The sequence below is a fragment of the Erythrolamprus reginae genome, chromosome 6 (genome assembly GCF_031021105.1).
Source record: "Erythrolamprus reginae isolate rEryReg1 chromosome 6, rEryReg1.hap1, whole genome shotgun sequence".
NCBI lineage: Eukaryota > Metazoa > Chordata > Lepidosauria > Squamata > Dipsadidae > Erythrolamprus > Erythrolamprus reginae.
The window spans coordinates 58,295,859-58,320,169 of NC_091955.1; the positions used below are offsets into that span (position 1 = coordinate 58,295,859).

Here is a 24,311-nt window from a genome sequence, read left to right on the forward strand (position 1 = left end):
AGCTAAGCTAGGGCAACAGTTCGCGTGCCAGCAGATATGGCTACACGGGGCATGCGTGCCATAGGTTCACCATCACTGGTATATATTCAGCTTTTAAATAGTGATGCCATATTTCTATCCTTTTTGCTTTTAACTTTATTAATTATGGCTGTATAATATAACTAGTTTTATATTTGCTATATTTTATTGGGAAATGTATTGTAAATCACTAGGAATCAACTTTGTTAGGAGCAATGAGCAATAATAAATCTGTTTAATACACCATCTGCCCATCCTGTCAGGCCTGATCTAGACACCATGCTAAGGAGTTGTAGGGGCCAGAAGTCAGAATAAGAGTTGTAGGGGCCAGAAGTCAGAATTTCTCCATGGTGGCTCCAAAACCTTAAAATATACTGTCCAAAGCAGTTCTAGGTACTTAGAAGAGTACCTGAAACATTTGTTTTTAATAGGCCTGCGATGTTGATTCCTAGCTGGATATCCTTATTAGGTTGAGCTAGAGACGATTTTTTCCATGCAATTCCATACATTCCCAGAGGTTATTAGTCTAATTTCATCTAATTTCCCTTACCTGACAAATCTTAGGAAAGAGACACAGAGAAAATGAAGGAAACCCCCTCATTTTTTATGACATCACTATATGGCCTTCTGCAGCCCTACCAGGAGCCTAAGTTTCAACTTAAAGCTTCCAAGAAGGATCTTTTCCCTATTTTAATGTTTGCAAAATATGAGCAAGACAAGTTGCGAGACTGGTGATAACAGCAGAATGGTTTCAATTTCCAATTTAAAATGCAATGTGCTATTTTATCACAATGGGTTTACATTATTCTACATCAAAATGATAGATATTCCAAAAGGAAGGAGAAAGAACGAAAGAAAGATCTATATCAAGAATCTGGAAGGCTAGAAAACAAGCTCTGTAATAGAGCAGTAAAGTTCATCTCTTGATCCACCCTGTTGAACTCTGAAATAAATTATACATTCCTGCTGACTCATAGGAGGAGGTGAATCTCATTAACTTCACACACAGTTAAAAAAAAAAGTGGTAAAAAACCATAGCTCTTTTCCACAGAGTAGATTTAGACAAGGTAAAAGCCCAAGTCATAATGAATAAATACATAGTTTATATTCCAAACTAGTCGATTATATGATTTACACTGATGAGATTTTGTAGTAGACTCTGAGAATGGCTGAAACAATATTAAATGAACAATACCATATCACATAGCACGTCAACTCACTTAGGAAAAACAATAATGAAAGAAAAAACCAGGTGATTGTGCTGGGCACAACCAGGTGCCCCTTTTTACAAGCATATAATGCAATACACATTACAAAGAAAGAGAGCTATGCCTGCCTATTTGTGCTTACCATCTTTAGGTCATTGATGTCTCTCCTAACACTCCTAGAGGAGGCAATCACTTTCACAAGGCAAAATTAAGAGACCAAAAAAGGGAGAAGCACCATGAATGCTATAGCATCTGCCACTCTGTTAGACTGATTATTTTAAAAATAAATATTTGAGAATGACTAATATTTCACAAGTTAGAGATTCTTGCATGTGATTTTGATCATTTTAGTTTACTTATATTATCATTATATATAATATATTAACCCATAATGACCGCTGCAACATAATTTCAAACAGTAGGTTGTGCCAGACCAGCTAGAATACTGAGCTGTTTCAAAAGAAAAGGGGGAAACTATTACAATAACGGAAAGGAAAAGGAGATAAGAAAATGATAGCAGAAAGTTAAAATGAAAAGAGAAAGCTAGTTGGATTTCAGAAGGATGGTCTTCATTCTGCTTCATGCAAGTATTTATGTGTGGGGGAAATTTGTCAACAAACTGGACTCTCACAACTTAATTTAGAATTTGCAAGGGGGAAAACAAAAAAAAAAGAATTCTGCCTCTGCCTACCAGCATCAGAATTAGTGGGTTCCTCACTTCCATGTGGATTTTAATAACAACACTTTGCTTTCTATGATTACAGAAATGTGAAGTGAATTAGAAATTACAAGTAGTCATATATGACTGTATAATCTTCTGCGTTTTTGTACTATTAATAAACATATTAGTAGCAGATATTTTTCAGAATCCGCTTTTGTTGCATAAAGTAAATCTCAGATTTCTGCTATGAAAGTGGTCAGTTTACTTGTATAAGGTGACTAACTAAATTTCCCAATAAAAACCTCCCCAGGTAATACTAGGAAAACGTAGAAGAATAATTTCTTTAAAGCATATATCCTTCAAATCTTTAATCAGACTTTGTTTTATTATGCATCTGTTGACATTTTTTTCTGCAGAAATTTAACTGGAGTGGGTGGGTGGGGTATGGTTTTCATGGGGGCAGAAGACAGACTTGGCTCCACTCCCAAAATGCCCTAGGCTTCTTACATATCGCCATAGGCATTGAAAGCTGGGTATAGCAAGGCCTGATAGAGAGGCAGCACATCAGTCCTCCCGGACCTGCCATTTTGTAAACATGCTACTGGGCTTTCCAGCAAGCCCCTGCGTCTTTGCTGCCTCGGTCAGAGTCTGATTCCCGAAGCAGCTCAGGGTAGTGTGTTGAAAGCCTTTTAAACAAAAGCGTTTTGAGGTGGCAGATCCCCCTCTCCAATTCCAAAAAGGGTGCCTGAAATGCAAGCATCTTAGAGGAAAGGGTTTCCAGGTAGCAGATTACCCTCCGTTTTGGGGGAAGGGGAATCTGCCAACTGGAAACACTTTCCTCTACAATCCTTGTGTTTCAGGCATCCTTTTTGCAATCGGACAGGGGGATCTGCCACCTGAAAACACTTTCAGGAGTTGGAAGTGCGCACGGCCAAGAGGCAAAAAAAAAAAAGGCCCAGCTAGGCGGGCAAAAGGAGGCTTGGACTTGGCAGTGACCTCGATGGAGCTGACAGGCGTGGAGGAGAGCGGCTACAGGTATTCTGGGTGCAGGTGACCGCTGTGGGCACTCAGGGGAAAAGCATAGGAGGTGGCGGGGGGGAGGAAGATTTCCCGATTGGCTCACTGCCCCTTCCTCACCTCAGCGTTGTAGGATGGCCATAGCAGTAGCAGTGGCAGCAGCAGAAGCAGCCACCACCCACGCTCACTTCCGGTTACTTCAGCAACCCACAATGCACTGAAACCGCGGAAGGTGAACCGCGAAGTGGCGAGGGATCACTGTATATATTTCTATATTTCAAGCATGATTAAATAAACATGTTACTCATTTAAAATCTGTAAAGAATACTTCACAGGTTTAGAACTAAATACAGCATACGAAAAACATATTTTTATTTATCCACAAGTTTTTCTTATTGTCAATTAAAAGTTGTGTTCAAATATCACACTAAAACATAGGTCAGTGTATAATAATGAAAAAAAAATACATTATGAAGCATCGAGGGGGGAGTATTCTATCAAAATGAATTCATTCAAAGAAAAAATTTGGCTTTATGCAGATGTTCAACTATACTGAACATTACACCATTTGTTCCCCACATGCATAGACTCTCTAACACAAATCTTGTAATTTACATTTATATGAAACAATTGAATTTTGTTTTGAATTCTAGTTTAAAACAACCTACACTGCTTCAATCTCTTACAGTAGACTGTCCTGTAAACAATTTTATCCATGAAACCAGCTTTGGTTTGATGACCTAAAATTGATATTAGACATACGGTAGTTTATACTGTATATCATTGTTAGCTAGAGTGCAATTCTCCGCAACATTTGATGGCCTAAATTACTACAGTTTTCTAAGATATTGGGTTGAGACCTAGATCTGGAACCACTACAAAGCAATGCTCCCGTTTTGCTGAAGGCAATATTCAGGTATATGACTAGTGGCATATGGCTTCACAACGCTATAGTGTCCTCCCTCATTTTAGTATCTGTTTCAAGGATCCTCAACTTTGAGGAGGGAGGGGGGATACTGGGCACATTTGAAAGCATGTCATTAAAAATAAGAAATGGAAATGTCATAGATTAGAAAGTTAAATGCATAATCATATCAAAAATGCTTTGGATGCCTGTACAAGACCAGGAGGCATTTTTGTAAAATGTAAATGCAATAAGTGCTGTAACTGGAAATGATCTGGAAAAAAAGTGCACTGCCAAGATAAAAAGCACCCAATGATGCTGGAAAGGGGAAAGGGATAAGCTCATCAGTTTGTCTTTGGGCAAAATAAGATTGCCAGTGCAGTCATTATAGGAAAGCACCCATATATTACCTCACAATTCCAAATGTTTCCAACAACTCAAAAAAGGTACAAGAACCTAACATCTAGTTAGGTTAGTCATGAAAGTCATCCTAAGAGGGGGGAAAAACTCATCTGGGAGACGCAGCTACCAAAAGGGAATGAGGCAAATAGATTCTGCAGTTCCTTAAGAGAGCACAAGATGAAAATGAGAACAGAAACATCGGATAAACATATGCAGACAGAAATTGGAGTTTCACAAAGGTACAAGAGCTCTAGAAAAAAAATAATGCAATACTGTAGCTTATGATAACTGAAATAAAGTAGAATTAAGCAGGCAAAACTAGTCAATGAAATGAAATATGACCCAATTAATGAGTTCATACATTTTCTTTAACAACCTGAGCCTGTAAGTCTGAATCCACTTGCTTGGGAATAAGTAGAGCTTTACTTTAAGTGGACGTGTATAAATTACCCTGTAAATTAATCATCCACAACACTAACAGTGAAGTATTCAAAACATTTTTTACTAGGGAATAAACTTCTCTGAATAAAGAGGATATACTTTCAAGCAAATATGCATAGGGTGGCATTGAACTAACCATTAGACCATAACTTTTGATTTACATTCGTCCTAAACAAATATGGCACTTGCACTAGTAAACGTTGACCATTAATCACTTTTCATTTTTTAAAAGTATGGTATTGCATATACTTTTTGTGTAGCTTGGGAATCTTATCCTCCAGTTCTCATCACTGTCTTTTGTTCAAGAAAACAAATTGTGAGCTTTTTACAGCTTTAGGTCATGTTAGTGAAAAATCATTTTGCATTTAATGTTGCGGTAAATTGAAGAAAAAATGGCAAGGGGCCAGTACACTGCAACAAATAATAGATGCAGTTTTGAAAAGATGAATTCAGATACTTGCTCAGTGACAAAGTTTAAGTATAAAGCTCATAGCACTCAAAGCTTTCACTTTAGGCAAAATAAATAAGGGCTGCAAAAAGGGTGCAGTTACAGCCAGTCACAGCTTTCTAACGTGCATTGTTACTTCCATTGGCCAGTTATTATTTCTCAACCTCCCTCCATATGGTAATTGTTGGGAGAAAGAAATAACAGGCAACACCCATCTTCACCACCTTGAGCTCTCAAAGAAAGGGCACAATGTATATTGTAATAAGAATAATAAACAGTTTGTCTACTTACACAATGAATTCAATGTATTTTATTTGCCTTTTTTCCTAAGCTGAAAGCATACGACCTATCTGAAATAACCTATAGAGCTATTTTTAAAAGGTAGAAATACTAAAGAATAAACTTTGAACTTGAGTGACAATTCAGAATTTGATGTCCGCCTTTAATTAACAATAATGTTTCAAATCTTTTAATATTTATTATAAACTGTGCACATCCAGATGTGTACTCTGACACTTGCACCATGTAACAAAAATAAGGGTAAAAGAAGTCCAAATAGAACAATTTGGCTACGTCTTCTGTCTTGTCTCATCCTTATGGCCCACTGAACACTGGCAAATAGTAGCTGTTGTAAACAACATGTTTTAAGCTACTTGAATAGTCTTTGCAAGAAGAAGAATAAGGCTAGCCAGGGAGCAAAAAGAAGCTAATTCATTTCTGAAAACACCACTCTGTATTGCTTTCACAAAATTGTTAATGGTGATTCATACCAAGTAGGCTGTTCTCCCAGAATAAGCTATTCTGTTTATGCAGAATCTGTGATAACAATTCTCAAAAGGAAGGGGTTCAGGGTCAGTGTACGCCTTATATCCTGTCATTTTTAAAGAATGTTTTAGGAGGAATCTAAAGAGAGGGGAAAGATGCAGTGGGAAGATCTGTCTAAAGCACTCTCAAAATGGCTTGTTTAAGTAAATAGAAATATAAATGTATAGATATTTTAAACATGTTTGCCAAACTATGAAATATAGAGACTTAGTGATTATTATCAAAACGACCTTTGTGTGTGAGAGAGAAAGGGAGGGAGAACAATATTTAATATGCTGCTCCTACTTTCATCCTTGCACAGCTTTGCAGAATTGACACTTAGCTGAAAAGCCATTTAAACCAACAACCTGAATGCTCTCTCGGTGAACCGATGCACTGAGCCCGGAAAGCAGGAATAGTTCAAATGAGGGCAATCAATTCTTTACTATTATTAAGCCCCTTTTGCTTCCTCCCACCCAGGAATAAAACATTGCAAATTATAAATATTGTACAGCCAAGAAATGCCTTCTCCTATCCCCTCACGCGCAATTACCATCCGGTCCGGACTATCCTCTCCCGTGCAAACCCCAAGAGGAGGACGGTGGGCGACAAAACGCTCTTTTTCTGTTGACGGCGCTATCATACATTCGGCTTCAGCAGAGCCCAATTCTTTTTTTAAAAAAAGCCCATCCACTCACACGTGGATCCTTCACGGACGTCGTCCTTCCGCCTCTCCCATTTCTCCCGAGCACACCCCTCCAGTCCCCCGGAGACCCGGTGTAGCTCGCTGAAAACCACCCACCCCACTGCTTTGCTCCCTTCTCGGGGCTGAAAGTGAAGCGGCGGCGCCGTCGCCCTCTCTCGCCTCGGGCCAGGCCGCTGACCTGCGCTGCGCGGCAGACAATGAGCAGCCCTGACTGAACTCACCAGCAGGCAGGAGCCGCGCCGAATCTCTCGCCGCGCCGAGGCGGTCCTCGTCCCCGCCTTTAGCTTCCCGAGCTCGCTGGCTCCGCTGCACCGCCACCGCCTCCTCTTCCGCAGGCGAGCCCGCGCCAGCTAAACGCCGCCGCCGCCCCAAGCACGCTTCCTGTTCTGCCCGGCTCTTGCCCGGCTCCAAGAGTCACTTTATGCCACTCGCCAACATGGCTGCTCCCCCACTCCGCCCGCCCGCCAACTAGATCGAGGGTCGCGCCGTTTTCGGCCTCTGCCGTCGCGGCGTTCACTTCCTTCGCTCGTACCGCGGCACGACTCCGGATGCTGCCTGACGACTCCGCCGCCCTGCGCGCAGTTGCCAAAGAAGAACGACTGAGCGGCCGCCCCACAAGGAGCGCCGGATCCCTGCGAAGCAGCCGCAGCGCAGAGCCGAACCAGTGCGACAGCTAGCGGCTGGCGAGTGATTTGCTGCCGCTGTGGGACGAGTTTGGAATGGGCGCCCTCGGCCTGCCTTTACCCGACTGCGGTTTAAAGTTGAAGGAGTCTTTCTTTTAATAAAACGCTTAACCTCGTTGAAGAAAATCCGGGCTCGGAATCAGATGCTTTAAACACTTTATCATACGATATTTTATCTACGTAATTCCTGTAAACGCTATCTATTTGCCGGGAACAATCCCCGTTGTTTCTAATTCGAAGAGCATTGTTTCTATTTTGGTTTTTTCTTAATACGTTTTTTCCATTCTGTATCCCATCTATAAATTAAAGGTTGGTGAAGGTGTTTGAATAGGAACTATTAAACCCGGCAGAGATATGGCCGTTTGTATTTAAACATCACAGAGCCCCACTCAAAAATATGACTGAATATTTTTTGAGTGAAATATTTTTGAGACTGAAATCTCATCTTACAAAACAATGGAGAGGTTATGTTTTGGGATTGCTCCTGAGGAAAATACAAAAATTCAAATTACGGGTTCTTACGGTCGCTTGATGGTTTTACATGTCTTCAATAAACCCTTCTGAGGTTTTATTCTTGTACATTTTTCTATAAGCCCCGATTTTGTATTATTATTATTATTATTATTATTATTATTATTATTATTAATTAATTAATTAATTAATTAAATGTATATGCTGCCCCTCTCCGAAGACTCTATCAAAGACTCTATAAGACAGTGATGGTGAACCTTTTGTTTCTTGGGTGCCGAAAACGTGCGTACATGCACTATTGCACACGCTCGATTGCCCACCCCCATAATTCAATGCTGCCCCACCCACAGTGCATGTGTGCACGATCCCCACCGTAGGCCTGTTTTTTGCCTTCCCCAGGCTCCAGAGCAGAGGTCTCCAAACTTGGCCACTTTAAGAGTTGTGGATTTCAATTGCAAGAATTCTCCAGCCAGCTTTGCTGGCTGGAGAATTCTGGGAGTTGAAGTCCACACCTCTTAAAGTGGCCAAGTTTGGTGACCCTTGCTCCAGAGGCTTCCCTAGAGCCTGGGGAGGGCAAAAACTCCCTCTCCTGCCCGTTGGAGGCCCAAAATGCCCTTCAAGAGCCTCCATGCGAGCCAAAAATCAGCCGGCTGGCACATACATGCATACTGGAGCTGAGCTAGGACAGTGGCTTGCATACCGGCAGATATGGCTCCACGTGCCACTTGTGGCACGCGTGCCATAGGTTCACCATCACTGCTCTTAAGATATCATCTGACTTTTTTCCTTTCTTTTTTTATTTATTTCCTCCTTTAATGAGGATCATAAACTCGACCAATGAATGGAAGTTCTACTTCCAAGCCCCAGCCTTCTGGTCAGTCGATATATTAAGGCTTCAACTAATTGCTTGAAATGCAATCACTCAAATATTTTCAGCTGAGTCAATGACACCAGTTTAATTGAAAGAAGTCTGTATTTTCTGCTGGAGATTTTCTATACTTCTGTATGCTTCTTATTTTATTGGCTAAAATTCAATACTCAATTCAGTGCCTTTCAATAAAATGTTTCCCAAAGTGTTTAGAAGTGGTAGTTTAAGCTTGCGTAATAACAGTTCTTAACCTAATGAAAAGGCATTTCTGGTGTTGATTTAAAGCCTATGCAGTTATACTTGAGGACTACAGCAGGGTAGGTGGGTACTAAATGATTCCTCAGTAGATGTACTTATAATGTAGAACAGGGGTGGGCAATTAATTTTGCCATGGGGCCGCATGAGAAATTGGGATGGTTTTAGAGGACCGGACTAATATAATTAACTCAGTTCTACCCAATACTGTAGAGACCCAGACCCTGGCCTGACCTAAACATCCAGGCCCACTCTACAGACCCCTAATTGTTTGCTATACGGCAACATTGTGCACCACAGTCACTGTGCTGGAGTGTTTGCGTGGTTTCTGTGCTTTGCCGCTCTCAGTAGGAGGTAGGGGTCTGCTCCAGTGGGAGGATAAAAGAGCTTACCGCGTCTGCTGGGACTCCTCCGGTTCCTGCTTTCCTCATGATTCATCAGGAAAGCAGGAACCGGAGGAGTCCCGGCAGACGCGGTGAGCTCTTTCATCCTCGCACTGGAGTGGACCCCAACCTCCGTGGACCAGTCACAGATAGCGGGCGGGCCAGTCATAGACAGCGGGTGGACCGGATGCGGCCCCCAGGCCACCCCTTGTCCAGGTCTGGTGTATAACATGCCTGACTCAATTTGGAGTGAATTGCCACTAAATTATGGTATGTCCCTGATAATCCAATGCCAGATTAGTGAAATGAGTATTTATTTTTAATCCAGGCCACCTTCATTGTGACTGGCAGGCTTTTTTCCCCAATTACCAAAAAGGAGGAGAGAGCAGTGGTGAAATCCATTTTTTTTAAATTATGGGTTCTGTGGGTATGGCTTGGTGGGCATGGCATAGTAAGGATACTGCAAAATCCTCATTCCCTCCCTACTTCTAGGGGAAGGATATTGCAAAATCTCCATTCCCTCCCTACTCCTAGGGGAAGGATATTGCAAAATCTCCATTCCCACACCACTGAAGCCAGACAGAGGTGGTATTTCCCGGTTCTCCAAACTACTAAAAATTTCTGCTATCGATTTTCTAGAACCTGCTTGATTTCACCCCTGAGAGACAGAGATACTAGTACCTCAGAGTCTCTGCATTAATAGTCTGCAAGTAAGCTAGTTGCAAAATCCATTCTGTTGTGTGTGACTGCTTAAGAAAGGGCCATGGATGCTTGGAGCTTAAACGTTCCATAAAGCTTTCTTGAGTTATTTTCTACACATGCATATGGACAAGCATTTTATGATTCTCTACAAAGGTTTAAAAATGCTACCACACTTTCCCCTAGGTCAATAATTGCAGACTTATGATACATGTGTCACAGGTGACATGCCATGTAATTTTTGCTGACATACCAGGTCTCCAGACTGGATCTTCTGGAAGTTCTGTGAGAAGGCCTTGCTCTCGTACAGCCTTTAAGCTGTCTGAAAATTACTGAGCATTCGTACACAATTTTTCCAGGCTCAAGAGGCCCTGTGAAAGCAGGGCCCTCCCGAGTGACTTCTAGTCCAAGGATGTGTGTGAAGTTACACACCAGTAGAGTCAAGATAGGCAATTTCTGAAATTTTGAGATGATCACCCCGATGGGCACATCCTTAGGCACATGTGCAAGAGGATTTATTGGATTACAGACTTGTATGTGAGTGATATTTTCCATTCCTTGGAAGTAAAAATATACATTTAATGCATTTAGTGGTTCAGCATTTGTGCTTAATCCATGTAGTTCTCCCTTGCTCCCAAGAAGCATGCAAAAGGCTGCTAATACTGCACAGTCACTAGTACTCTAGCCTCAAATTCTGTCCCTTGCTGGTTTGGGAATAATATTCTTCCCAATGGCAGTCTGCTATTGTGAATAATACCATTTTTTTCAGAGTACTGTATAAGACATATTTTTCTTCCCTAAAAGAGGCTGAAAATTTGGCTGTGTCTTATACTCCAAATGTAGCTATTTCAAAGCTTGTTTTCCCCAGACCTAACTAAGTGCTAACGATCTTCCCGGCTTCCTCTTTCCTCCGAAGAAGGTTTTTTTCCAGCCTAAGCTTTTGAAGGCTTGTTTTCATTCCTACTCCCTCTGAAAAAGGCATTTTCAGCCCTAACCAGGGGATAAAATAATGTGCTGAAGCTGAACAGACTAAGGATGCTGGCCAGATGAATACCTGGGAGGTAGATTTTTTCCCCCTATTTTCCTCCGCAAAAACTAAGGTGCGTCCAATACTTCAGTGCATCTTATATTCCAAAAAATACAGTACTGTAGTTGTTTTATATTTTGAAGATAATTGTGTGCACACACAGAGTAGTGATAGTCTCTAGGACCAATTGTGGGGATGAAAGGAAATAATATATACCCATAATGTATTTTCTATCTGTTGGTTGCTGTTTTTCATGTTGGTTTCACCAACATTTGTTTTTCATGTTGATTTCACCAACACGAGTGATTTCATGCATTCTGTAGGCAGGTCACGCTACAGCCTGGCCCTTATGCATGCTTCCTCAGCTAAATGATCACCAGATGTTTTCCTACAGGCTAAATGTTGCATCACTTCCTGTGATCTGACACTTAGTGTTTGATGTAACAGCACCTCTCTGATAGCAAGGGCCAAGGGCCAGAAGACAGAGAAGCATATTATCTGCTCTGGTTCTATTACCTGTTGGTTACATACTTCTAAGGCAGAAACACACAATGTCCTTCATAACAAATCCCCCCCTCCTAAAATTTCAATTAGTGCTGAATTTAGACTTGGTGAAGTCTTAAGCCAGTGATGGCGAACCTATGGCATAGTTGCCACAGGTAGCATGCAGAGCCATATCTGAGGACATGCAAGGTATTGCCCTATGTCAGCTCCGGTGCAAAGGTGCGTGCTGGCCAACTGATTTTCAGCCTTCTTTTTGGCCATTTTTGTTCTCCGCAAGTTTCAGGAAAGCCTCCTGAACCCTGTGGGTGGTGAATAATGGACCAACAGGTCAACCAGAAGTTTGCTTCTGAACTTCTGGCTGGTCTGTTTGGCCATCTTTTGCTCTCCCCAGGCTTCAGGAGGCTTTCTTAAACCCTGGGGAGACCAAAAAACAGGCTAACGGGCATACCGGAAGTCCGGAGGCTTCAATGAGGCCTGCGTGCATGCACGGGGGGGCAGCGTAGAGGGGGTTGTGTGCATGAGCAGGAGGGAGGCCATTGCATTATGGGTGTGGGTACACGCGTGCTTGCTATCATGTGTGCATGCACCCTTTTGGCACCTGAGCCAATAAAGGTTTGCCATCACTGCCTTAAGCTATATAAAGATCCCTTATTAAGAAATTACATCAGAAGGTCTCATTAAATTGTGTACCAAAATGAGGATCTTGGCTCACCACAAAAACGTTGGATATATATACATACACATACATACATACATACATACATACATACATACATACATACATGCACAGTATATATATTCATTTTAATTATTTAACATGAATAAAATTAAAGTGAAAAATAAAAGTTATTTTCACATGAATGCATTTAGTGATACATATTTATCATTTGGCTGGCTTGATCTCATAGATTATAATATAGTACTATGTATTCTGAAAATAATTGCTTGAATATTGTTTTAAAATAATTTCAAGATGCATTTATATACATACACAGACATGTACGTATGAATAGAAAATGTACTGCGTGTGCATATTACACATATACATATACACACAAAATGCTGACAAAATAAGTAATATGTTTTTATAATCTAAATAATGAACTTGTTCACAAAATGAGCAAATTGATACCCTGCGTATTATTAGCCCTAAACTATAGCTTGTTTACTTTATGCCTAAATCTGGCACTGTTCAGGATGCAGTTTGCTGCTTCACTTCCAATATACTCTTCCTCACGTTAAGTTGCTTTAAGGACCCTGTCCATTTAAGATAAGATACAGTGATTCCTCGTCTTACGAACCCCTCTTCATACGAACGTTTCGTGATACGAACCCAGTGTTTAAGATTTTTTTGCCTCTTCTTCCGAACTATTTTCACCTTACAAACCCGCCGAGCCGCCACTGCTGGGATGCCCCCAAGCACTGAGATTTCCCTGGGAATCCCCGCCTCCGAACTTTCGTTGCCAGCCAAAGCACCCCATTCTTGTATTGCTGGGATTTCCCTGAGGCTCCCCTCCCTGGGATTCCCTTCATTTTTGCCAGCGCTGCTTTGAATCCTAGCGACAAATTCCCACCTTCCAAACTTCAGGGGGGAAATGAGCACAGTGGGGTGGACAAAAACGGGAGGCAAAGACTCATGGAGCTCAAGAGAGGAGAAAGGTGTGGGGGAGATGAGCAGAGTGGGTTGGACAAACATGGGAGGGAAAGAGTCATGGAGCTCAAGAGAGGCTCTTTTCGCCTTGCTTCATTGGGACTGCCACTTCTTGCCACCTCTCGCTGTCCCTCCCTCCACTCCATTCGCCTCTGCTTCGTCTGCCTGCCGCTTTAAAAAAAAAAAAGCCTTAATGTTTTGGATTTTCCTAATGGGCTTGCACGCATTATTGGATTTTCCATTGATTCCTATGGAAAACATTGTTTCATCTTACGAACTTTTCACCTTTTGAACCTTGTCCAGGAACCAATTAAGTTCATAAGACGAGGTGTTACTGTACTTCAGTTTGTTGCTGTACATTGACCCGAATAGTTGATTACCTACTTCACAGAGACAGGAACATACTTTCAACTGAGTCAACAGTCATCATTTTCTCAATACTATCCACTTTCGTTTTTTTGCACATCCATACTGAATTTACAGAAGTGTTTACTGGACACTTCCAGTAAATTTTTCTGACCTATGACTTTTAGATTCAGATTCACTTGAACTTTCATTTTGGGAAAATGTTACTTAAAATACCCTGTTTTTATATTTGAAGCATTTGGAGACTGAAGTCTGCTCTCTATAGTGGGTTGGATGATGATGATGATGATGATGATGATGATGATGATGATAATAATAATAATAATAATAATAATAATAATAATAATTTATTAGATTTGTATGCCGCCCCTCTCCGAAGACTCGGGGCGGCTCAGAACAATGATAAAAACAATATTATAGTAGCACAAATCTAATATTAAAAGAAATAACTAAAACCCTATCATATTAAAACCAGACAACACATACATACCAAACATAAATTATAAGGAGCCTGGGGAAAAGATGTCTCAAATCCGCCATGCCTGGCAGTATAGGTGGGTCTTGAGTAGTTTACGAAAGGCAAGGAGGGTGGGGGCAGTTCTAATCTCCGGGGGGAGTTGATTCCAGAGGGCCGGGGCCGCCACAGAGAAGGCTCTTCCCCTGGGGCCCGCCAGACAGATACTTTATCCAGTGATAATGTGGCTCCTAGATTAATCCTATCTGGTTGGCAGTAACCCAGGCAGTAACTTTCACCTCAGTAATTATTTGAGCCTCAGTAATTATTTGAGCCTAAACTTTGGAATCTTCACCTTCTGGGCTACCATCTATTACTCATATGGTTATGTCAGGAAGATTTGATTGTAGAACTGTTTGAGAAGTTGGGCCATGAACTGCTAAAGTTGCATCAACGCAGCACTTCCTCAACTGTGCTGGTTCCTGTACATTCATGCCAGATAGCAGACAGTATGTCATTTTGAGAACAAAAGCCTGATAGAAATTAGGCAGCTTTTGCCATAAAGACCTTTAGTTCTTTCTGGCATTTTCTTGTAGGATCTTTATCCTTGGGTTTAAATAATATGTAGATATTAATATTGATCTGAGACATGTTGTAGGCCATTAATACAATAATAGGGGACCAGTTAAATATTCAGAGTTGTCCAGAAAACAGTTGAGAACCCTAACTCGAAAGAATAAGAATGAGAATTGCTGGGAGTTTTGTGGTAAAAGATACATTGCTAGTCAGCTTCTTTGTCTCCAACTGATTAGACTATTAATTCCTTCTCTTTTCTCTACAACTCCAATCTTCTAAAATTCAGCTGGATTCTTTTGAATTCTTTTCTCCAACTGGAATGCCGGCTCTATTTTTCTTCATATTTTTTTCTGGGTCTCCAAGTTTCTTCAGCAGCATATCTCTATAGACTAAATAAAACAATGTAAAAACAACTAAACATCATCATCACCATCGCTACTGCAACCATCCTTACTTTCATTACTGTAGGATAGGGACCAACTATTTAACAAATCCCTGAAAGTTAGGCCTTGACAGCTTTTCTAATCCCACTAAGTTTGGTGCTTATCCGGCTCTTGATGGAACACAACTCAAAAGGAGAGCAGGGAAAAAAAGCATATCTACATTATACCTAATACCGGCGGCAAACCTTCAGTGGCATGGATAACCGAAAAGTTACAGAGTCCTTTTCTTTGCTATAAAGACATTGTAAAGAACTCTTGTCTGGACAGGGATAGTGTCATATTTATCTATCTATCTATCTATCTATCTATCTATCTATCTATCTATCTATCTATCTATCTATCTATCATCTATCTATCTATTCCAATACACAATGAGAGTTTTAGTGGGTATATATCCATATACACATAGTAAAATACATGATGAAGGTTATAGAGGAGATACTCATAGTAAAACATATCTAAGAAATAATAGAAAAGAAGGTATAGTAATAGAACATATCAATGAAAGAACAGAAGAAGAGATATAGAATAGAAGAAAGATATAGGAGATATAGGAGAGCAATAGGACAGGGGACGGAAGGCACTCTAGTGCACTTGTACTCGCCCCTTACTGACCTCTTAGGAATCTGGATAGGTCAACCGTAGATAATCTAAGGGTAAAGTGTTGGGGGTTTGGGGATGACACTATGGAGTCCAGTAATGAGTTCCATGCTTCGACAACTCGGTTACTGAAGTCATATTTTTTACAGTCAAGTTTGGAGCGGTTAATATTAAGTTTAAATCTGTTGTGTGCTCCTGTGTTGTTGTGGTTGAAGCTGAAGTAGTCGCTGACAGGCAGGACGTTGCAGCATATGATCTTGTGGGCAATACTTAGATCATGTTTAAGGCGTCTTAGTTCTAAACTTTCTAGGCCCAGGATTGAAAGTCTAGTCTTGTAGGGTATTCTACTTCGAGTGAAGGAGTGAAGGGCTCTTCTGGTGAAGTATCTTTGGACATTTTCAAGGGTGTTAATTTCTGAGATGCGATATGGGTTCCAAACAGATGAGAAGGCATTGATATTCCCTTCCAGGTTGTTTCTTTTAGCAGAAAGATACTCCTCTCATATAGAATTATCATTGCAATGCACATGGCATTAATTCATTTTATAAACATTTTGATTTTATCTCATGATGCTATTCCTACCTTCTCTCTTTTTTCCTTGTCTGGTCTCCTATATGCAGTTTATTCTTATTTAATTCCATGATACATGAAATGTTTTTTTTTAAACCAACAATTTAATTATTTTTAATTACTCTTCCTTCCTAAAGCCGTACACCTTGGGATAACTTGTGATCAAATATATGATTCTTTTAAAATCTCAGTCCCATGAATTTTATCTTCAAAACCCTTTGTTTATTCAAGCTTTTGCAACCAAATTCCTACAGCCCCCTTTCACTATTATTTCTTTTCTCAAATGTATTTATGATTTTACCAGGATATTAATCAATGGGATTAGTCTTTCTTTTGTTTAGTTGTAATCTGTGGCCCAAGAAGAGGCTTAAGAATGATTGCAGCATCCATCTATTACTGCAACATATGAATTTGTAAACAAGCTATTGCACAACCATGTAAAGAACAACTTTAGAAACATTTATTTTTCTGCTCTTTACTTCCTTACGTGCAATTTGAAACTACAGTAGTACTGCTACTTACAAATTTAATTCATTCCTTGACCATGTTGTGAAGTAGGAAAGTTTGTAAGAAGAAGCCATTTTTCCCATAGGAATCAATGTAAAAGCAAATGATACATCCAATTGGGGAAACTACAGGGAGGCTGGAGGCCCTGTTTCCTCCCAGGAGATTCCAAGAGAGGCCCCATGGAGGCTTCTCCCCAGGAGAAGGAGAGGGATTTGGAAGAAAAGTTCAGAAATATTAAGGAGATAATAAAGTAGTTGGAACTACTACATATGACTTTTTGAATAATGTGTTTGTTTGTTTGTTGCATGTATATGCTGCTCACTCTGAAACGGACTCTGAGTGGAGTACAGTAAAACATTACTCCACTTGTAAGAGTACAATTTTCACTTATTTTGGTTTTTATTCTTGCACTGGCTGCCGATCAATTTCCGGTCACAATTCAAAGTGTTGGTAATGACCTATAGCATTGGACCAGAGTACCTACGAGACCGCCTTCTGCCGCACGAATCCCAGCGGCTGATTAGGTCCTACAGAGTTGGCCTTCTCCGGGTCCCGTCAACAAAACAATGCTGTCTGGCGGGACCCAGGGGAAGAGCCTTCTCTGTGGCGGCCCTGGCCCTCTGGAATCAACTCCTCCAGGAGATTCTAACTGCCCCACCCTCCTCGCCTTCCATAAAATGTTGAAGACTCACCTTTGCCGCCAGGCGTGGGGGAATTAATCTCCCCCCCTCCTTTTTTCACTGACCTTTATTATTTTTATGTTCAGTCGATTTGAGTGTGTATGATTGTGTAGTACATACGTTTTTTATTACAATGTGTTTTAAATTAATTTTTTAATCTTTTAACATTAGATTTGTATTTATATTGTATTGGTGTTATGTTGTGAGCTTCCCCGAGTCTTCGGAGAGGGGCGGCATACAAATCTAATAAATTATTATTATTATTATTATTATTATTATTATTATTATTATTCTAAATCTCTATTGTTCAATTCTTCTAATCGGAACATCATACAAATATTTCATTGCATTTAAAACAAGTAACTTTTATTCTGTTTTGCAGTTCATATTTTTCTGATTCTTTTGTAGAGTACTCAATTTATAACCGCCTTTAAGTTTTCAGCTCACAAAAGCTTTTAGAACAACATGAGAAACTCAAAACCTGCGATTACTGCACCATGTTCAACTAGGAAAGTTAATCCACTTGAGCTGGGGGAAGGGAGAGAAAGAGAAGAATCTATCCAAAATATAGCTAAAGATTGAAATGCTCAGGCATTCTCTACACATGAGACCACTACCTAGGAATTTTAAACATTTTTCAGTCCTGACATTTCATTTGCATTTTAATTAATTATTTTTTGCAAATGGTCGTAATTTAATCTGCCTACTATTGCTAGCAGATAAATTCTCTATAGAAACAGCTGTATCTTAGTAACATGCCAAGAATAGACTGAAGAGGTGTGTCATGGAATGCATCAGAGCACGCAACAATTTAAAATCTAACTCTGTATCAACGTAGTAAGTAGTGCTACCAAATTGTTTTTTCACTGATGGGGTTAAAGGGGCCTGCAGGTGGTCAGAGGCACATCTTTATTTGGTCCTGTCTCTTTTATTTACTTTATTTGCTTTTCTTTCTAATTTTTCACATGCTACAGTGCAAGTTGGGCTATCTCTGCAGCTCATAGTGATTACTGATGCTCTGTTCCATGGTTCTTCCTTGCCATTCAGTTGATTGGCAGGCAGCTAGGGAGTGCTCTCCGTACAGAGGAAGTTCCCCTGGGCAATAGCAGAGCTTCCCAAGCAGACTAATAGGGCAGATCAATGGATTGCAAGGGAGCATAGTGGATAGTTTGCAAAGTGATCTAGGCAGATCATTGGGATAAAGCGAAAGCAACACATCAGCCTCCCCCTCGCTCCCTGAGACTAGTAAAGTGTGCATTAAGAAGAGGAAGTAGTATTTGTGAGATATGTGAAACAGTAGATTATGAAATTGTTATTCTAATTCTGAGTGTATCAGAATTTACTTAAAGTTAAAAATCTTCTAGCATTTTAAAAGTTTCATTCTAAAATATTGATGATGTATCTAAACTGCAGTATTAATTAAATGAATAATTCATTTCTTCATACCGGTAAAAGTTACTGACATTTATTTTACATTTTGAAAATGCAGAGGCTTCAGTTGGTCAGCAAGAATTCAGTTTTCTGAATCTAGAGCTATATTATCATGCTTTCTGATTGTCACATACTAATTATTGGAAACCAACTCTTGCTGTTAATTTTCTAAATTGGGCAATTTTGGAATATAATTATCTAAAATAGTAGCTTTTGTTGGAAGGATAATATTGAGTCAAAAGCCAGAACTTTAGTATCTCTGGAAACAATTGTATCATTTACAAAATTATGGAATGGAATGTATAATTGAAGATTTGATCCTAATCTTTAAAATTAAGAAAAAGACAATATGCAAAAATAGGGTGAAATTGGGATATTGGCTATTTCTTTCTTTCTTTATTTATTTTTATTTGTATCCTGGCTTTATTATTTTTAAAAAATAACTCATGCACCTTCCTCTTTATATTTTCCCCAAACAACAACCTTGTGAGGTGGATTGCACACACACACACACACAGAAAGAGAGAGGGGTGGGGAGAGAGAGAGAGAGAGAGAGAGAGAAGATGGGATTAGAATTTATGGCTTCCTAGCTTCTAGCCTGGTACCTTTTTGTAGTTGACTAGGGATCAATTGAGGATCAATTTACCAAGCATGTCAATGGATCTTAAACTACAACTTCTTCAGAGAGGGGCGGCATACAAATCTAATTAATAATAATAATAATAATAACAACAACAACAACAACAATAATAATTTATACAAAAAAATTAATATTTAGAATTTATTGAACTTCATTTCATTGGAATAGAAAATGTGCAGCATTTTGTTAGAAGTATAATAAGGATAACGCTTCTTTAAAACACATGCTTTTACAGTTCCTATGCTTACTATATTTTGGGAGAAAGTAATAGATTATATAAAGGTAACTCTGAAAAATTAAAAATTTTCAGAAGTTAATGTTTTTTAAATTACATACCTATTATATGGAAATTGTTAACAGGGCAACTGAATAACATAAATGGATTCATTGTACCCTTATTATGGCACATTATGCTGGCTGCAAAACAGCACTGGAACTTTATAAACTTTATAAACACTGGAAAATTCTGCTTCCACAAAACTAGTTTCTTTTTCGTCTTCTTCTTCTCTGTTGCTTCAATGCCAGATTGAATGTGTGTTTTTCTTCTCTTTGTGTGTTCATTAGGCTGATGGTCGGTCACACTCCCCATTTCTTGTTGTACTTATCCAGTCCAGTCTGTGATTACAGCATTGTAAAACAAGAAACACAAAGAAATACAAACTACAGGATTCTGCCACGTGTTTATAATAGAAAATACCATAAGTATCTTAATTTCTTCTTTTATTATTGAAAAAGATATAGCTGCTTATATTTTCACTAAATGCTGAAAGCTCTGGAAAGTGATTGTCAGATAAATAATGCATTTGAAATGCTCATATGGTGCTCTAGGCATGGTTCACACCAATGATGGTGTCCTTTCATTACTGAAAGAGCCAAGAGTTGGCGATAATAAATTCACATTAACTGTTTGACTTTTTAAAATTTCCTTAATTTTGTTATAATTATTTTAAAGCTTTTTAGAACTATCAAAACTTTCTTATCTCATTTTCCAGACCCTTCATCTTTTCTCATTATTAGTAGTAAAGTAGTAGCTTTATAGTATGACATTTCATACATTATATGCCAGCTACTCAAAAGTGTTCAAATTTGAATCTTTACTTTTATTATAAAAGTTGCTGGTTTTGAGCAAGCTTATCCAAACTTCTGGGGCCCTTGGTGCTCTGAGCACCATTGTTTTCTTGCAGATGTTTGTGTCATCATCATACTTGTAGTAATGATGTTATCCAGATTGGTAATAAAATGTCTGTGAAAAAACAGTCAAGCTCAAAGAGCACCAAGGACCCCACAGTTCAATCCTCAACTACAAATATTTCCTTCTATTGGTCATCCAAAATCCTCCCAAATGATCGGGGCAATTATATTTTTGCAGAGGTAAAAAAAATTATGGAAATAGGGATGTAAGGATTGTATGTAATATTAGATAGAGACAGTGAAGGACTGCAAAAAAGTTTACTGCCACACTATATGCGTGGCTTATTTTGTGGGTGTGGCTTGCGGGCCATGTGACCAGGTGGGAGTGGCTTGATAATAATGTGACCGGGGTTTGGCTTAAAGGTCATATGACTGACTTAAAGGTGGCCAACCTGATGTCACTCAAGTCAAGGGTTTGGGTTAGGGTTAGGGTGCCTGACCTCTCCTTGCCTCAAAGAGATACAATTTCCGTATTTATTTACTATTACTGAACATCCAAAATATGCTACAGTGATACTTCGTCTTACAAACCCTTCATCATACGAACTTTTCAAGATGCGAACCTAGTGTTTAAGATTTTTTTTGCCTCTTCTTTCAAACTATTTTCACCTCACGAACTCAAGCCGCCACCGCTGGGATGCCCCACTTCCAGACTTCCGTTGCCAGCCAAAGACTCCCCTCACTGGGAAACCCCACCTCTGGTCTTCCGTTGCCAGCAAAGCACCCATTTTTGTGCTGCTGGGATTCCCCTGAGGCTCCCCTCCCTGGGAAACCCCAACTCCGGACTTCTGTGTTTTTGCATTGCTGCGATTTCGCTGAGGCTCCCCTCGCTGGGATTCCCTTCATTTTTGCCGGCGCTGCTTTGAATCCCAGTGAGGGGAGCCTCAGCGAAATCGCAGCATCTCAGAAACACGGAAGTCCGGAGGTGGGGTCGCTTACAGATGTAGTTATAAAATGAATGCGCCAAGTTGATTGTATTACAAAAGCTGGAATAGGATTTTAAGACAGAATTCTCTCTCTCTCTTTTCTTAATCATCTCCATAATATATGTTTCAGCTTTACCATGGCACAAGTTTCATGTCTATTCGCCTGGGGTCAAATGATTGATAAGCCATTTAAATAACCCATTATATGCAACCCCTTCTCCCCTCAGGATAAGTACATTTTTTCACAAGCAGATTTGGAAATCGGTGAGCTTCAGAAACCATGTACTTTAGGCAGTTGTCTGAAGCACTTAGCAACGGAAAGTGTGTGGGTTGTAATGACAACCATATATAAAAGGCAAGTCAGTACCATTAAGAAAACTACGTGGAAAATAAACACTTTCAATTGTTAATTTAAAGTTGAGAAAAAACAGCTTTTTTCTTTTGTTGTTATCATCTTTACTGCTATGAAGGAAAGTTATTATTATTATTATTAATATTATTATTAATAATATTAATATTATTAATATTATTATTAATACAGTATTATTATTAATATTATTATTGATATTATTATTATTATTATTATTATTATTATTATGTTTGTATGCTTCCCTTCTCTGAAGACTTTAGTAGAGTAATATACTTCCTTTTGTTTGTAGAACATTCTAACTTAATACTGAGCTACCTGGTTTTACCAGTAACTATCTCAAAACAGAATAAAACACAGGGATAAAGTTGCTTCTTGAATAATTAGCGGTGATAGCCTTGCCAATAAGGAGAGAAGATGGCTGCCTTAGGAAATATGGGGTCATATTATGACAGCAGGAATAAAGAGCTGTTAATGAGAAGTTTTGTTTAAAATGAGTTGTTTCATTTTGGATGCAGTGTGCACTTTATTAACATAGGTGCATCCATTCCGTCCTTGATTCAGACACAAACTTTCTTCAGCCAAAATTTTAATTCTATAATCCTGAAATATTGTTAAAATGATAGAGCTTTAGAACACAGAACTGAGACATGTGAGTAATAGCTTTCTTTCAGTGGTGAATCAGTAAATTGTATGAGAGTATTTCAGTAATGAGAAAAAACCTTGTCAGAAGAGTAGCTTCCAGATTATTTTATATAACACAAACCTAGTTATTGTTCTTCTTAGTTATTGTTCTTCTTAGTTATTGTTATCTCTTCTTCTATTCTTTCATTGATATATTTTATTCCTATATCTTCTTTTCTATTATTTCTTAGATATATTTTACTATGAGTATCTCCTCTATAACCTTCATCATGTATTTTACTATGTGTATATTGATATATACCCACTAAAACCCTCATTGTGTATTGGACTTTTATATCCTTTCTTTATATATAATAACTCATGTCTATCCTCTTCAATATGTATTGTGCATTGGACAAAATAAATAAATAAATAAATAAATAAATAAATAAAAAAAATAAATTGTTCACTGGTTCTCTACAGAATATGTTGGCAATAATGCCCAGGCACTGGAATCTTGAATAAAGTCTTTTGCCATAAGAAATAAATCCTAGAAAGGGATGTCAGAGGCAGACACTATCTCAGAATGCAGTGATGCAGGACTGGTATTTTTAATCAGTAGCTTAAACAACAATAACCAAAGTATTATTCTCCATTTTGCTGCAGAAATGGAAACAAAACAACAACTCTGAACAATATTTTCCCCCAAAATTGAAAATGCATTTCCTTAGAATGATCAGGCAAGAAATTGATTTTCTCCCATTGGTAAAATAGAACAAATGGCAATCATTCTTTATTTCTGTGATGTCATTGGCTAAAGGCTTTTTCAGCTGTCAAGCAGTTCCCCACCCCTAGCCGCCCCCAGGCTCTGTGTATTCTTGCTAGAAGCACATACATCAAGCCTATATTATTTCTTTGGCACAGATTGTTCTGTACTTTTTCACCCATCAGTCAAATTCTGTTCTTCACTGGAGGCAAGCTTTCTTTACTTTTGATCCGGTTGCCATGTTCTGTAATGCTGAAAAAGTGCTGGATGTTGAAGATACTTCCAAATTTCACATCTGATGAAATAAATAACATACCGTATATAAAATAGCTGGTATCCTTCAAAATGTTATCTTTGATGAACTATTAAGATATTTTTATTTGCATCCATACATGAAATATTTCCACATTGCTATATAGGTAGACAACATGGGACCACAATTGAGCCCAAAATTTATATTGTTGAGCGAAATGTTTGTTAAGTGAGTTCGCCCCATTTTATGACATTTCCTGCCACAGTTGTTAGTGAATCACTGCAGCTGTTAAATTAGCAATGCAGTTGTTAAGTGAATCTGGCTTTCCCGTTAACTTTGTTTGTCAGAAGGTTACAAAAGGCTACAAAAGGTGACATTGCAATTTGTCATATGAACCAGTTGCAAAGCATCTGAATTTTGATTATGTGACTGTGGGGAAGCTGCAGTGGCTGTATGTCTGAAAAATGGTAATAAGAGAGCCATTGTGGGGCTTCCTAGATTTGCCCACGTTTCTGCAACACTCCGCGGCCTGCACTGGCTGCCGATCGGTTTCCGGTCACAATTCAAAGTGTTGGTAATGACCTTTAAAGCCCTACAAGTCATTGGGCCAGAATACATCTGGAACCACCTTCTACTGCACGAATCCCAGCGGCCGATAAGGTCCCACAGAGTTAGCCTTCTCCGGGTCCCGTCGACCAAACAATGTCGTTTGGCGGGCCCCAGGGAAAGAGCCTTCTCTGTGGCGGCCCCGGCCCTCTGGAATCAGC

At 39.3% G+C, this 24,311-nt stretch overlaps 1 protein-coding gene across 1 annotated transcript in view; it reads right to left on the reverse strand.

The window, feature by feature from the left end:
- The window catches only part of CDK17 (cyclin dependent kinase 17), an 88,713-nt gene extending 81,436 nt beyond the window's left edge, over positions 1-7,277 (reverse strand). The window contains exon 1 of the mRNA XM_070755860.1: positions 6,831-7,277. The gene's annotated coding sequence lies outside the window, so the exon portion shown is untranslated. The remainder of the gene's footprint in view (positions 1-6,830) is intronic.
- Positions 7,278-24,311: the final 17,034 nt, after the last annotated feature.